This window comes from Paroedura picta, chromosome 3 (assembly GCF_049243985.1).
Source record: "Paroedura picta isolate Pp20150507F chromosome 3, Ppicta_v3.0, whole genome shotgun sequence".
Classification (NCBI taxonomy): domain Eukaryota; kingdom Metazoa; phylum Chordata; class Lepidosauria; order Squamata; family Gekkonidae; genus Paroedura; species Paroedura picta.
In genome coordinates this window covers 149,034,660-149,048,091 of record NC_135371.1, presented here as the reverse complement: position 1 = coordinate 149,048,091, position 13,432 = coordinate 149,034,660, and the positions used below count along the sequence as shown (strand labels likewise).

Sequence of the window (13,432 nt, the reverse complement as noted above, 5' to 3'; positions counted from 1 at the left end):
CATCTTCATTTAAAACCTGCCTGTTTTGTACTCCTGATAGATTTGAAACTAGCAAACAGAACAGATGTTGCATAGATGTTGGGTGCTCTGTGATCAATAGAACACCTGTGCCTACTACTATATCACAACAAATGACTCTTCTGCTAGTTTCAGCTTTAATCTATAGGTCAATGACTGTGAATAAAGGATTGGTTGACCGACAGCCGGCTAGGATCTTTGCAGTAGCTTCATGTTTTCATTTAAAAAAATTAAATATGTATTTTTCCTGTATCAGCTTCATATTTTATTGCTCGATGGCTTTATCCTGTGCCTTAATTTGACAAGAGTTGTCATAAGGCTGGTCTGATGCGTTTTCTCATCAGTAGATCTAATTCTCAATGTGGCCCCACATTGGAGCCATCGATAAACAGGATAGAACTTTCTACATACCTGAGAAGAGGCCCAGATTTTCAGGGAAAACAATAGTTTCTGGTGTGCAGCCATGTTGGTCTGAATCAGCAGAAGAAAGTTTGAGTTCATTGGCACCTTTAAGACAAGCAAACTTTTATTCAAGATATAAGCTTTCATTTGCACACACGCTTTTGAAGCTTATCACCATCTACTGGCCCCCCAGACATCCCTTCCAAATCCTGAACCCAACTGGCCTTCTTACAGATTCTGTTTAGGAAGTTCTGTTGTAATGCTGGTTCTTACTGTTATGGTTATTGTTGTTATGATTACAATGTATAATCCTATGGTTTATGTAAACTGCCCTGAGCCTTACAAGAGGGCGGTATAGTAATTCAATCAATCAAACCGTGAATAAAATTTTGTTTTTTGATCTTAATGCTTTTGTTTGTTTATTTATTTATTATAATTTTATATAGATATATAGAAAAAGTACAAAAACTACTATCTGTTACAATATCACCCCTCCCTCTACCCCCCCCCCAAATTTTGTTGATATCAAAGGTGCCACTGGACTCAAACTTTGTTTAGAAAAAATGCTTGTTTTTTAAAATTGGGGATTAACTCTCCTGCCAAACACACAGGCATTCGTGTGAAACTGCCTTATACCAAATCAGACCATCAAGGTCAGTGTTGTCTAGAGTGGCAGTGGTTCTCCAGGGTCTCAAGCAGAGGTCTTTCACCCGAGGGGCCATGAAGAGAGGCCACGGCTCAGTAGTAGAACCTCAGCTTGGCATGCCACAGGTCCCAGGTTCAATCCCCAGCATCTCCAGTCAAAAGGCCCAAGCAGGAGGTGATCTGAAAGACCTCTGCCTGAAAACCTGGAGAGCTACTACCAGTCTGAGTCGACCGTACTGACTTTCATGGATCAAGGGCCTGTTTCAATATAAGGAAGCTTCATGTGACCGAATACCTCAGTGATTCTCAATCTGGGGGTCTCAACTAGGGTTGTGCACGGTAGTGTCCGAATCGGCCGTTCCAGACTGATTTGGACGCCGCTGTGGACGACCCTAGTTGAGACCCCTTTGGGGGTCAAACAACTCTTTCACAGGGGTCAAGGCAGGGGGAGCAGCTTGACCAGGGGGGGGGCGCTGCCACTGTTGCCACTCCTCCTGCAGGTGCCCGTGCTCAGCTGCCAACCGTTCCAGCAGCGCCCCAGAAAAAAAAACAAATTTATATATAATCATGAACAACGGATCTTCACGCCATTGGTCAGTTTCAGTTTAATTTCTGTGAAAGAACACTTGCGTAATTTTATGGTTGGGGTCACCACAACATGAGGAACTGTATTAAAGGGTCGCGGCATTAGGAAGGTTGAGAACCACTGTAACACCTGATCTAAACTTGAGAAGCTGGGGGCCTTCTGCATGCCAAGCAAACACTTTACTGCTGAACTATGCCCCCTTGTCAATAGAAGCAGCACCTTTACAAATAAGAAAGGAGATCTCGGTGGTCTTTGGGTGGGTTGTTAAGCAACCAGAACATTGCCAGCCTCCAAACATTGGTTTAAAAGTCAGCGTGATATCCAAGGGGATATTGGCCTCCCAGTCAACTCCTGATTCCCTTTCTCCTTCCCGGGAGAGATGATGCAGCAGGGCCAACACAACAGGCACCACTGGGCAACTTGCTATTGTGTCATTTGCACAATTCGCCCTAGTGCAGTGGTGGCAGCTGAGCTACTTATTACTGAATGGTTATTGCAACTTGGCCAGACTTTCCCAGGGAAAGGGAAGAAGGAAAAGCAGAGAGCCAATCTGGCATACTGCCAGATGCGGAACTGGAAGACCCAGGTTCAAATTCCTTCTTTGTCATGGAAGCTTGCTGGGTGACCATGGCCATCTCAGCTTAATCTACTTCACAGGTTTGCTGTGAGGATAAAATGGAGAAGAGCCAGTCATTCTCTCTTAGCCTAATCTACCTTGCAGGGTTGGAGGAGAGGAGAATAAGGAGAGCGGTTTGGGTCTCCATTAGAGATAAGGGCAGAGTATACATTAATTTAGAAAAATAAAGCTGAAGATTGGGGGCAGATACAAGAAGTTGGTTGGTGAGTGGGAAGGAGAAGGAAATCGGAGAGGATATAGGGGTTGCTAGGAGGAAATAGTGTGGGGAAGGGAATATGGGGAAAATGAAGTGAACCCTGCAAATTCTTGTGGGTTCCCTGCTTGAATATACTATTTTATAGAGAAGGTCACTCCTAGAGTTTTGAAAGGAATAATGCGTAAAAACAAACAGCATTTTCCAAATACCTGTCGAAAGTTCTTACAAAATGCTTAGTGGCTTTGCCAGGTTACGAGATTAGTCTTGGCAAAAGTACAAGCATGTACTGGTGCCCACACTGCATGTCTCTACAGATGTTCCAAAAAGGAAAAATACTTCCAGGGAACCATTGCAGATCGGTACACAGGCTTCTATGTAGGTATTGTGGAGGTAAATAGCAGATAGCTTACCTCATTTGCATAGGAAAATGGACCTGGCAGAGAGAAAGTTAAAGCTTGCTCAACTTGCCAATACTCATACCAGCTTTTTTCCTGACTGGAAAAGAAAAGTGAATAAGCAAATGGGCCAGAGGGAACTTTGTAGCTGGAGTTAGTTGAAGGAGCTGAGCTTTTGTAACGTGGTTAGAAGCTGTGACATCTCTGGATCTGTTTTTGGATTCGTCATGTTCTGTTTCTGAATTGCTGTTTAGAGAGTTGGGTAAAATCAGCCCGTATGCATTTTTTAAATCTATTTTCTTTTGCTGCTTGTGACTGAAAAGCAGAACTTCAGTTTTTAGGACAACTGCTGATTTCCTTAGCTGTGAATAAGTTTCAGCATTACTCAAATCTAGTCTTGGATCCTGAAGCCCAAACTTGCCCCCCTCTGGAACGCCTGCTTAATGGGGAGGAGCACAAGGACCTACCTAGGCAATGCTTGCTTTACACTTGAGTGTTCATGTGTAAACATTAACTAGCAAGAATCCCTGTGCTGCTGCTGCTGCTGCCCTAAACCAGAACTGGGTGTGCCAGGATTAAAAGCCAGAGAAAGACAGCTGGTGTTTGCAGCCTTCAGGTGGGTCAGTTTTGATTCCTTTCTGGTGGTGACCTTCTAATTTGGTTCCATGGAATCTTGGGGATTCTGGTTCTGGATCAAAAGAGAAAGAATGGGCATCTGTGAGTGAACTGTCTACCGACTCAGGCTTCTTCATCCACAGGCAGATGCAAGAGAAAGTGTGTTCCAGAGGATGTCCTTTGTCCATGCAGGACAATGGTGAATCCTTACATCCCTGGCCCCTTTTGTGAAAAAGATTGCCTGGGTTTGAACATGTCTGGGTATCTTTATACTGTCCAGGGGGTGTCTTGGCATACAAACCAGCATGGAAGAAGTCAGGGATAGCTTAGCTCAGTTACTTCACTCCTGAAGGCAATTAGTAGGAGTGAGTTCCACTAAAATCATGGTAGTCCAGCAGGGTAGGCTATTGGCCTGAATGTGTGTGTAATCAAGTAAGGCCAGTGGTGTTTAGTTCCACCAATGACGGTTGATATGTCTGCGAGCATTTTAGTGAAGTTGAGTGCTTTCCTGTTTTTATGTTTATTTATTTATAGTTTGATCTATATACTGCACCTCTTGGACTGGCTGTCTCAAGGCAATGAACATCCTGTTCATATTTTTACAAGTTGCCCTTGATAGCTCTTCCCTTGCTGCTTTCTCGCCTTCTGACACCATCCTGAATCGATTACTAGGTTGAAAGCAGATATTTTTATTTTCCTTCTAAAGAGGAACGCCATGCTCTAGGTGCATTTGTCTTCTGTGATCCTGTGACAAACAGTATGCATAATGCTTCTCCTCTCCCCCCTGCACCCGCTTTTGCCAGCTGGCACCTGGGGCACTTTTCTAAGGAACAAAACAAAGAGCTTGAACAAAAGACTTCAGTGAAGTTAACAATAGAAGGGAAAGAGACACTCTAAACAGGATCATCGTGCAAAGGTGCTTTTATCACTGTTAGGCATAGTATTCCTTCCCCACAGTCTAGTATTGTGCTGTCATAAACTTGCCCATGTTCCTTGCTGTAGGCTGTTCAAGAGTCTTTGGTTCTAGTGAGTCCTGGTGGCTGGGAGAAAATGAGGATGCAAGACTCTTCTGGAATATATTTATGCTTGGGCAATGGCCAGACAAACAGTTGGGGAACTTCAGGATCCTATAAGGATCTCATTGAATGCTTGACACACATGGTAAACGTAACTTTCCTTGACTGAGGTGAAGTTCTTATGGTCTAATTTCTACCTGTGAGCCTGCTTGCCATCTGGGATCCCCCTAAAGTTGTCTCTTGATTGAGCCTTTCCTTTGAGCTTTCTTTTTGCCCAGAGCAAAAACTGTTCTTTCTCGGTGGTGGGCCCTGCATAATGAAGTGCTTTCTTCAAGGAGGCGCAAGAGCCCCTATGCCGGGGTGGCCAAACGATGGCTCTCCAGATGTCCATGGACTACAATTACCATGAGTCCCTGCAATGTGCTAACAGAGGCTCATGGTAATTGTAATCCATGAACATCTGGAGAGCCACCGTTTGGCCACCCTTGCCCTATGCTATCTGCCTTCCATAAGAAACATAGGGTGGTGATTTTGTGCAGTTTATTTCATAAAGAGGGTGTTCTGAGGGAAAAAAATACCTTAAGTGTACATACGTATGTTCTCTTTTTCCTCTCTAAAATTGCAGGTGAGGTTTCTTTTTGAAAGTTGCTTTGTGGTGCCATGGTTGATGGGGGAGGTAGGAGATAAATATAGCAAAAGCTTTATCCTGAATGATCAGGTAACTGGTGTCACCCAGAGGGCATGCTCCTCTTTTCTCAGCCACCATAGCCCTCTGTCGTCAGGCATGCATCCCCTTCTGCCTCTCCACCTGGCCAGCTTGACGCCATCTGGTGTTGCTGGGCTTCCGACAGTCCATGCGGTCATCCTTGGGTGTCTCTTTCCTTTTCGGCTTCCTTCTCCATATCTCAGTGATCGTACCTCTGCATTTTCAGGCACACCCGCCTCTTGGCTGGGTCTCTGACAGCCAGTGCAGCTTGTAGACATCATCCTGACGTTTTCTTTCCCCTTCAGTCTACCTGAAGCTGTGTGGAGCTAGCTCTACCAAAGTGTTCCTGGACAGCCGCTCCACTTATCTGACCACTGGGTAGGACGGCTTAGTGGCTTGGGCAGAAGGAGGAGGGTCCTGCTGGGTGAGAGGAGGGCTATTCTCATGGCATTCTCAGCAGAGTGGGGCTTGGTTGCTGTGGATTCCTCTGGATGAGTGCAGCAAGAAGTATGACTGTCCAGCCTCCTTGATTACCCAGAAACCTCATTCTCCTGCCATGAGTGATGAATTACTTTAATTTTGGGGGGGAGTGGTCATTTGATGATAATGTTGAATACGTGGGAAAGAGCAGTTAGCGCATTTACGGGTTAGAAATCACAGTTCTACAGCTTTCCTGTGTCGGGGCCTATGTTCCCATCTCTGAATGTGGTTGATGCTCAAAGGGCCAGTTGTTCTTGGTGAGCAGCCAGTGATTCTGCAAGAAATATAAAACTAATTTTACAATGCGTGTGTAGTTACAAGTAATTAGTGATTCAGACATTTCCCCAAAGATTTAATTGGAGCCAGAGTTCATTGGGGACCAGCCTTTGAGGCAAGGCATGATAATGTGAAGTGAAATACTTAACATGTTGTGATTGATGGCGTTCAGAATACTTGTGACCCTTGAAACTCAGGCAAATTGATCTTAATTCCATACTCTCGGACTGAAACTGACAGGAAATGGCTTGCCTGTGGTCAGATTTCCTGACACAGGAGTAACCATGTTTGCCTCATATTATATCTGCAGGATGTATGGCTGGTCCAGTTTCAACATTAGACATTCAGGCACGAATGGCAGAAGAGGATCATCTCATTCCATTTCCCTTCCCTGCTATATTTTGTCCCAGCTGGTTTTCTGCTGTGTCTCCCATACTGGCACATGAGGAAAAGGGCCTTCAGCTTCTCCCTTACCTGTTCTATCATCTCAGAATGGCTCTGGGGACTGTTACTTCTCTTTTGAGGAAGTCCAGGTGTATCCCTTTAGTACCTGTGGTGCTCCTGACAGAACAAGTGGTGCCTTCCTGAAGCCGTTTCAGGATGGGAAAATAGCGCTGGAGGAGACACTGAGGTCCTGTATGATACAAATTGGCCTGGGTGACCATGGAAATAGAGTTCCTGGCACTCACCTAATGGCTGGGGTAAATCATAGCCTTTTGCTAGTTCTTCAGTCAAGTCCTTTGGTTTACCACCAGATCTTTTTCATAATGTTTCTTCCTGTCGTGGTTCGGTCCTTGGTGGCTTGGGAACCAGACCGAACCCCGCCATCAGAGGCGCCCGCGATCACGGAGGTAGGGCATGGTGATCACAGGCAAGCCGGCAGCTGGGCGCCCCACCCGATCGTTGAGGTGGCAATGGCCGCTAAAGAACCTCAATGTCCCCCTCCACCTTTTGACAAGGGCCCGGAGATGGCCCTTTGTTCCAGGAAAATGGGCCATCGGGAACCCCGGAAAACCTCGCATATGTGCATGAGTCATGATTGTATCAGCATGTTCCCTCCGGAAGTACTGGGTGGGGCAATACAGCCAAAGGAGGTGGGTTTTGTATAAAAGAGAGCTTCCACCTGGAGTTCGGTGGAAGCTCTTACTCCATACCAGCGGACTCCACGTTGCTGAAATAAAGCTTGTTCCTGTTGTATCGTCCACCCGGCCTGGCGTGACGTTTTCTTCAAGGGGCACCCTGTTTTTTCAGTTAGCAAGCGGGTTCCCGACATCGTAAGAGCTTCCCCCCGAACTCCAGGGTCGGCATCGCATCCGAGCGCTTATCGGGACGGATCCAGAGATGGCGTTTTCAAGCAACGAGGCGGTCTCGACCCCCACGAACCCCGGGAACATGGGTTTAATGTCCCCGGGAGATTTCCTCCGAAAATCGGGGGGCCAGGACCAGCTGTCCGGGACCCCGAGACCCTCGGCAGCGGCGGCCAAGGGAAGGCGCCGGGCCATGGGGTTCCCAAGCACGGCGGGGAGCGCGCCGAGGTCTGGGGGGTTGGCCCCAACCTGGGACACCCAGCTGAGGCAGGCGCTTCGCCCGGTAAGACCTGAGGAATCCCTAGAGGACCTGCGGCGGGCCATGGCGGACTTGGCCAGGCGCTTGCAGGCAGCTGAAGCCCGTGAGCAAGCTCGGGCCGGGCCCGGAGGGACTGGTAATACAACGGCGGAGGGGATCGCGTCGAGTGAGGACGCCTCCAGCGACGAGGACGAGCCCGGCACTGGTGAGCGGGCCCCGGACCCCGACCCGGAGCAGTTTTCAGTCCCGAGTAGGCGAGACGGCCAGCGGAGAGGCGAGACAGCAGAGGATCTCGGGGGAGCAGGTGAGCCGACGGGGCGGCGAGAGCCGGACCAACGCAGGAGCGACGTGCAAGGCAGGGAGCGGCACGGCGTCGTTGGGCAAGTTGGTAGCCGGTGGAGCGGAGCAGGACGAGACGGCGGACGCCGAGAATCCCGGATCCGGAGGGGGTCGGACTACTCTCCAAAACGTTCCCCCCCAGAGCTTAAGGCGCGTTTCGACGGGACGCCGGACGACCTCCCGCAGTTCCTCCTCCACGCGCTGACGCATGCCCGGAGATATGGAGACCGGTATGAGGACTCCGAGGACTTGGTCTGGGGGGTGGCCTCGTGTCTCCAGGGCAAGGCGGGTCAGTGGTACCTGGGGTTGGCCGAGCGCGGCGACCCGGCAACTCAGGACCTGCAGGACTTCGTGGTCGCGCTCCGCCGACGATTCCAGGACCCCCAGGCTGAGGACAAGGCAAAGAGTCGGATCAAGGGACTTCGACAGGGTACTAGGGGGGTTATGGACTATATAGACATTTTCCGGAGGGAAGCAGGCAAGGTGTTCTCCTGGAACGAGGAGACCCAAATCGAGTACTTCCGGGAGGGCCTTAACCCGAAGCTCAGGGAATGGGCCGTGATCAAGGGGACGGAAGAAGATCTGTCTACACTGGAGGGGTGGTGTTTCGTGGTCGCCAAGCTGGAAGCCAGCCTGGGTTGGGCCGCCGCACCCCCCCGGGAGGCCAAAGGCGGGTCAGCCGAGGCGCCAAGACCGGGCCCCGACAACTCTCGCCCCAAACGACCCCCGAACCCCGAGCGGGAAAGGAGACGCCGGGAAGGACTGTGCCTGAAATGCGGGAGGTCAGGACATTTCGCAGCAGCGTGCCAACGGCAAGGGGGGGAGGACCGCGGGCTCTCCCAGGGGGGAGGTGCGACACGCCCCCAGCAGGCACGCCGGGCGGAGGACCTCCGCAACGAACCGGGAAGCGTCCAGGCGACGGGAAACGGCCAGGACCTGCTGTAGACGGCGCCGGGCAGCAGGTCCCGCGGTGCGAGGGAAAACCCCTACAGCATGAGGCGCGACCTCCGAACGTGGTAATTTTAGAGCTCCGGAACCCGGAGAACGGACTAAGTTGGGTGGGGGAGGCTCTTTTGGACTCTGGATGCGACCACAGCATGGTCCACCCCCAGATAGCCCGGGCTTTGGGGCTACCGAAGCGCATTCGGAAGGTTCCCCTGGTTTTCGTCCAGATGGACGGCAGCCCGATTCAGGGGGGACCTTTCGGGGAGGAGGTGGGTCCTATCGCCATCCACATAGGGGACCACCAAGAGCTGCGGTGGCTGATCCAGGTCCCCGTAGCGGGATATCGGGCGGTGTTGGGCCTGGATTGGCTGAAGGAACACAACCCCGTGGTGGACTGGCGGGCGGGGACCCTGAAGTTCGACTTGACGGTGGGTGCACGGCATCGGGTCCCCCGCGAGAATTCCAGCCACAAGAGGACGGCGGCGCGTCCCAGGGGAGCGGCGGCGGCGCAGCAGGAGAAACCAGAGCCCGAGGTCCCGCCAGAGTACCGAGACCTCGCAGCCGTTTTCAGCGAGCGGGAAGCGGACGAGCTACCCCCACACCGCCGCACGGACTGCGCTATCAACATCCCAGAGGGGGCGGTACTGCCCAAAGGGCGCATCTACAAAATGAGTGAGGGTGAGCTCAAGGACCTCCGGGAGTTTTTGGAAAAAAATCTGGCCCGAGGTTTCATCCGGCCTGCTTCCAGTCCCATGGGAGCTCCAGTCTTGTTCGTCCGGAAAAAGGATGGGTCCCGACGGCTGTGCCAGGACTACCGGGGCCTCAACGCCATCGCAGCGGGGAACGCTTACCCCCTCCCGCTGATCCCGGATTTGCTGGCCCGGCTGGGCAAAGGGACTCTGTTCACTAAGCTGGACCTAAGGGAGGCGTACTACCGGGTACGCATCCGGGAGGGGGATGAGTGGAAAACGGCGTTTAACTGTCAATTGGGACAATTCGAATTTAAAGTGATGCCGTTCGGTTTAAGCGGGGCACCTGGGGTTTTCATGAGTCTAATTAATGAGGTGTTGCAGGACCTTCTGTTTCAGGGGGTGGTTGTTTATTTGGATGACGTCCTGATCTACAGCCAAGATCCCCAAGAGCACGTGACCCTGGTGAGGGAGGTGTTAAAGCGCCTGCTGGCAAACCACCTATACGTGAAGCTGGCTAAGTGCGAATTCCACCGTCCCTCCCTGGACTATTTGGGCTACCGCATCTCAGCCCAGGGCATAGCTATGGACCCCGAGAAGGTGCAGGCGGTGCTGGACTGGAAAAGGCCCCGCACCCGGAAACAGCTACAAAGCTTCCTGGGGTTTGCTAATTTTTTTAGAGGCTTCATCCCCAGATACTCCTCCGTAGTGGCTCCCCTCACGGACTTGCTAGGTACCAAGGGGAGAGGTCCTCGCGCCACGCGGCCCAGCGCAGCGCTCGGCTGGAATGAGAAATCGGAGGCAGCGTTCCTGGCCCTCAAGCAAGCTTTCGTGTCTGAGCCCACGCTACTGCACGTCGACCCAACCCAGCCGATGGTGGTACAAGTCGACGCCAGCGACGCAGCAGCCGGGGCGGTTCTCCTGCAGCGAGACCAGGCGGGACAGCTGAGGCCGGCGGCCTACCTCTCACGAAAATTCGCCGAAACGGAGCGGAACTGGTCTACCTGGGAGAAGGAGGCGTTTGCGATTAAGTTCGCCCTCACCGAATGGCGGCATTGGCTGGAGGAAACAGAGGAGCCGTTCGAGGTCTGGACAGATCACAAGAATCTGGAGGCGCTCCGGCAACCGCGATCCCTGAACGCCAAGCAGATGAGGTGGGCGGAGTTCTTTTCGCGGTACAATTTCAAGCTGGGTCACATCCCCGGCAAAGAGAATTTCCTCGCGGACGCCCTCTCCCGGCTGCCGCATCATGGGGAGGGGTACGCTCCCTGCACCAGGTCTGTGTTCGGTGAGGAGCAGCTGGGACGGGGGGTCGTCACTAGGCGTCGGGCCCGGGGGGAATGGGAGCCCGACCCGGCGACCGCCCCGCTCCGAGACCGCCTAGTGGCAGCCTACGGGACAGACGAGGAGCTGGCTGAGCTCCGGGACTCTTTGATTTTGGACTCCGGTCTCTGGCGGAGGGGGGAGGCTGTCTACGTCCCGGAAGGGCTACGACGGGAAGCCCTCAGCCTCTGCCACGATGCTAAGACCGCCGGGCACTTCGGTTTCGTAAAATCCTGGAAGTTGGCCCGGCGGCGGTTTTGGTGGCCCAGTCTGCGGCGGGACACAAAAGCTTACGTCAGTGGTTGTCCTGTCTGCCTGACCTGCAAGCCGGGGGTTGGCAAGCCGAAAGGGCTGCTGCACCCGCTCGAGGTCCCGACCCGGCCGTGGTCAGTGATCTCCATGGACTTTATAACAGACTTGCCTCCCAGCAAGGGGAAAACGGTGATCTGGGTGGTGGTAGATCTATTTTCCAAACAGGCCCACTTCATTCCTTGCGCCAGTGTCCCCAGTGCTTCACAGTTGGCTCGGATGTTCCTGGATCACGTGTTCCGACTGCACGGGCTGCCGGACAAGGTGATTTCCGATCGGGGCTCACAATTCGTGTCCCGGTTTTGGCAAGCTTTCCTGCGCCTGTTAGACATCGAGCAAGGGCTGAGCTCCGCTTACCACCCCCAGACGGACGGGCAGACCGAGCGGGTTAATCAAGTACTGGAGCAGTACTTGCGGTGTTTCGGTTCCTATCATCAAGACACCTGGGTGCCCCTGCTCCCCCTGGCCGAGTTCGCGTACAACAACGCAGACCACAGCAGCACGGAGATGTCGCCTTTTGCCGTCGTCTACGGGACAGACCTGAGACACTTCCCGGAGCTTGGAGAGGTCCCCGCCCGGGAATCGGCCGACCTTCGCGAGTGGGGGAAGCGTGCCGGGAGCTGCTGGAAGTCGCTGCAGGAGCAGCTCCACAAAGTCAAGGCAGCGCAGAAAGAGGACGCCGACCGGAAGAGACGACCAGCTGAGGAGATCCGACCGGGGGATCGAGTTTACCTTTCCACCCGGAACCTCCGGTTGAATTTGCCCAGCAAGAAGCTAGGCCCTCGGTTTTTGGGGCCTTTCGAGGTCTTGGCCCCGATCAACGAAGTTTCGGTCAAGCTCAAGCTCCCCAAGAACCTCCGGCACATCCATCCCGTCTTTCACGTGAGCCTTCTAAAAAAAACTCCGGACGGTGACGTTTGGCACCCCGTGTTTTCCCCGCCAGCGCCCGAGGTCCTGCCGGGGGGGGAGCACCACGAGGTGGCGGATATCCTGGACTCTAGACTCCACAGGGGGAAGTTGCAGTACCTCGTGGAATGGAAGGACTTCGCTTTGGGGGACCGGGAATGGGTCTGGGCAGCGGACGTCCTTGCGCCCCGACTCACTGAACGTTTCCACAAGCGGTATCCTGGCCGTCCCGGGGGGTTGGAGAATGGACCTTTGGGGGGGCAGAATGTCGTGGTTCGGTCCTTGGTGGCTTGGGAACCAGACCGAACCCCGCCATCAGAGGCGCCCGCGATCACGGAGGTAGGGCATGGTGATCACAGGCAAGCCGGCAGCTGGGCGCCCCACCCGATCGTTGAGGTGGCAATGGCCGCTAAAGAACCTCAATGTCCCCCTCCACCTTTTGACAAGGGCCCGGAGATGGCCCTTTGTTCCAGGAAAATGGGCCATCGGGAACCCCGGAAAACCTCGCATATGTGCATGAGTCATGATTGTATCAGCATGTTCCCTCCGGAAGTACTGGGTGGGGCAATACAGCCAAAGGAGGTGGGTTTTGTATAAAAGAGAGCTTCCACCTGGAGTTCGGTGGAAGCTCTTACTCCATACCAGCGGACTCCACGTTGCTGAAATAAAGCTTGTTCCTGTTGTATCGTCCACCCGGCCTGGCGTGACGTTTTCTTCAAGGGGCACCCTGTTTTTTCAGTTAGCAAGCGGGTTCCCGACACTTCCACAGTACAATTTGATCATTACAGTCATATGATTACACAATCTAGTATAACCAACAAATACTTTGGCTGGCATATAAAATATTTATAAAATATGTAATGGGACAAATCAAGATGGAATCAGTCAGATCTTAAGTTCCCAGAGCCTAATAGCTAATTGCAAACATTTTGGTTATATCTTGAGCCTGGTTGGAAAGAAAAAGTGATACCGCACAGCCATTCCACTTAATTGGGAGTGAATTGTATAGTTTCTATACAGCTTTGTTTGCCGGGGCAGTGTCTGCATATGTATGGGGTTTTCTGAAATCTCCATCAGGGCTGATAGTAGGGTATTAAACCTAACAAGCATAAAGGCCCTGCATTGCTGCAGGTTGATCAGATGATAAAAATAATAAGCTAGATTATCAGAAACTGGTGAACAAAATCTAGTAGAAAAAGAAAATGTAAAATGAGGATACACAAGCACCCCAAATACCCTTTTAAGCTTTATACTCTACTTGCCTAAGCTACCGCATAATCTGCCATTTATTACATTCAATTAATCAGATATCTCAAAGCTATTTTTTACTTGCTCTCTTACTGATGCTGTTCTATATCAGCTTGCATATGCTTGCCAAATCTT

General features: G+C 52.1%; 1 protein-coding gene across 3 annotated transcripts in view; it reads left to right on the top strand.

The window, feature by feature from the left end:
• LIMA1 (LIM domain and actin binding 1) overlaps positions 1 to 13,432 on the top strand; it is a 70,954-nt gene that overhangs the window by 6,903 nt on the left and 50,619 nt on the right. Inside the window, exon 1 of one of the 3 annotated variants that reach the window (XM_077328633.1) lies at positions 3,353 to 3,495. The exons of the other annotated variants lie outside the window; for them this stretch is intronic. The gene's annotated coding sequence lies outside the window, so the exon portion shown is untranslated. Of the gene's footprint in view, positions 1 to 3,352; positions 3,496 to 13,432 lie in introns of those variants that run through there. 3 annotated transcript variants of the gene reach the window in all.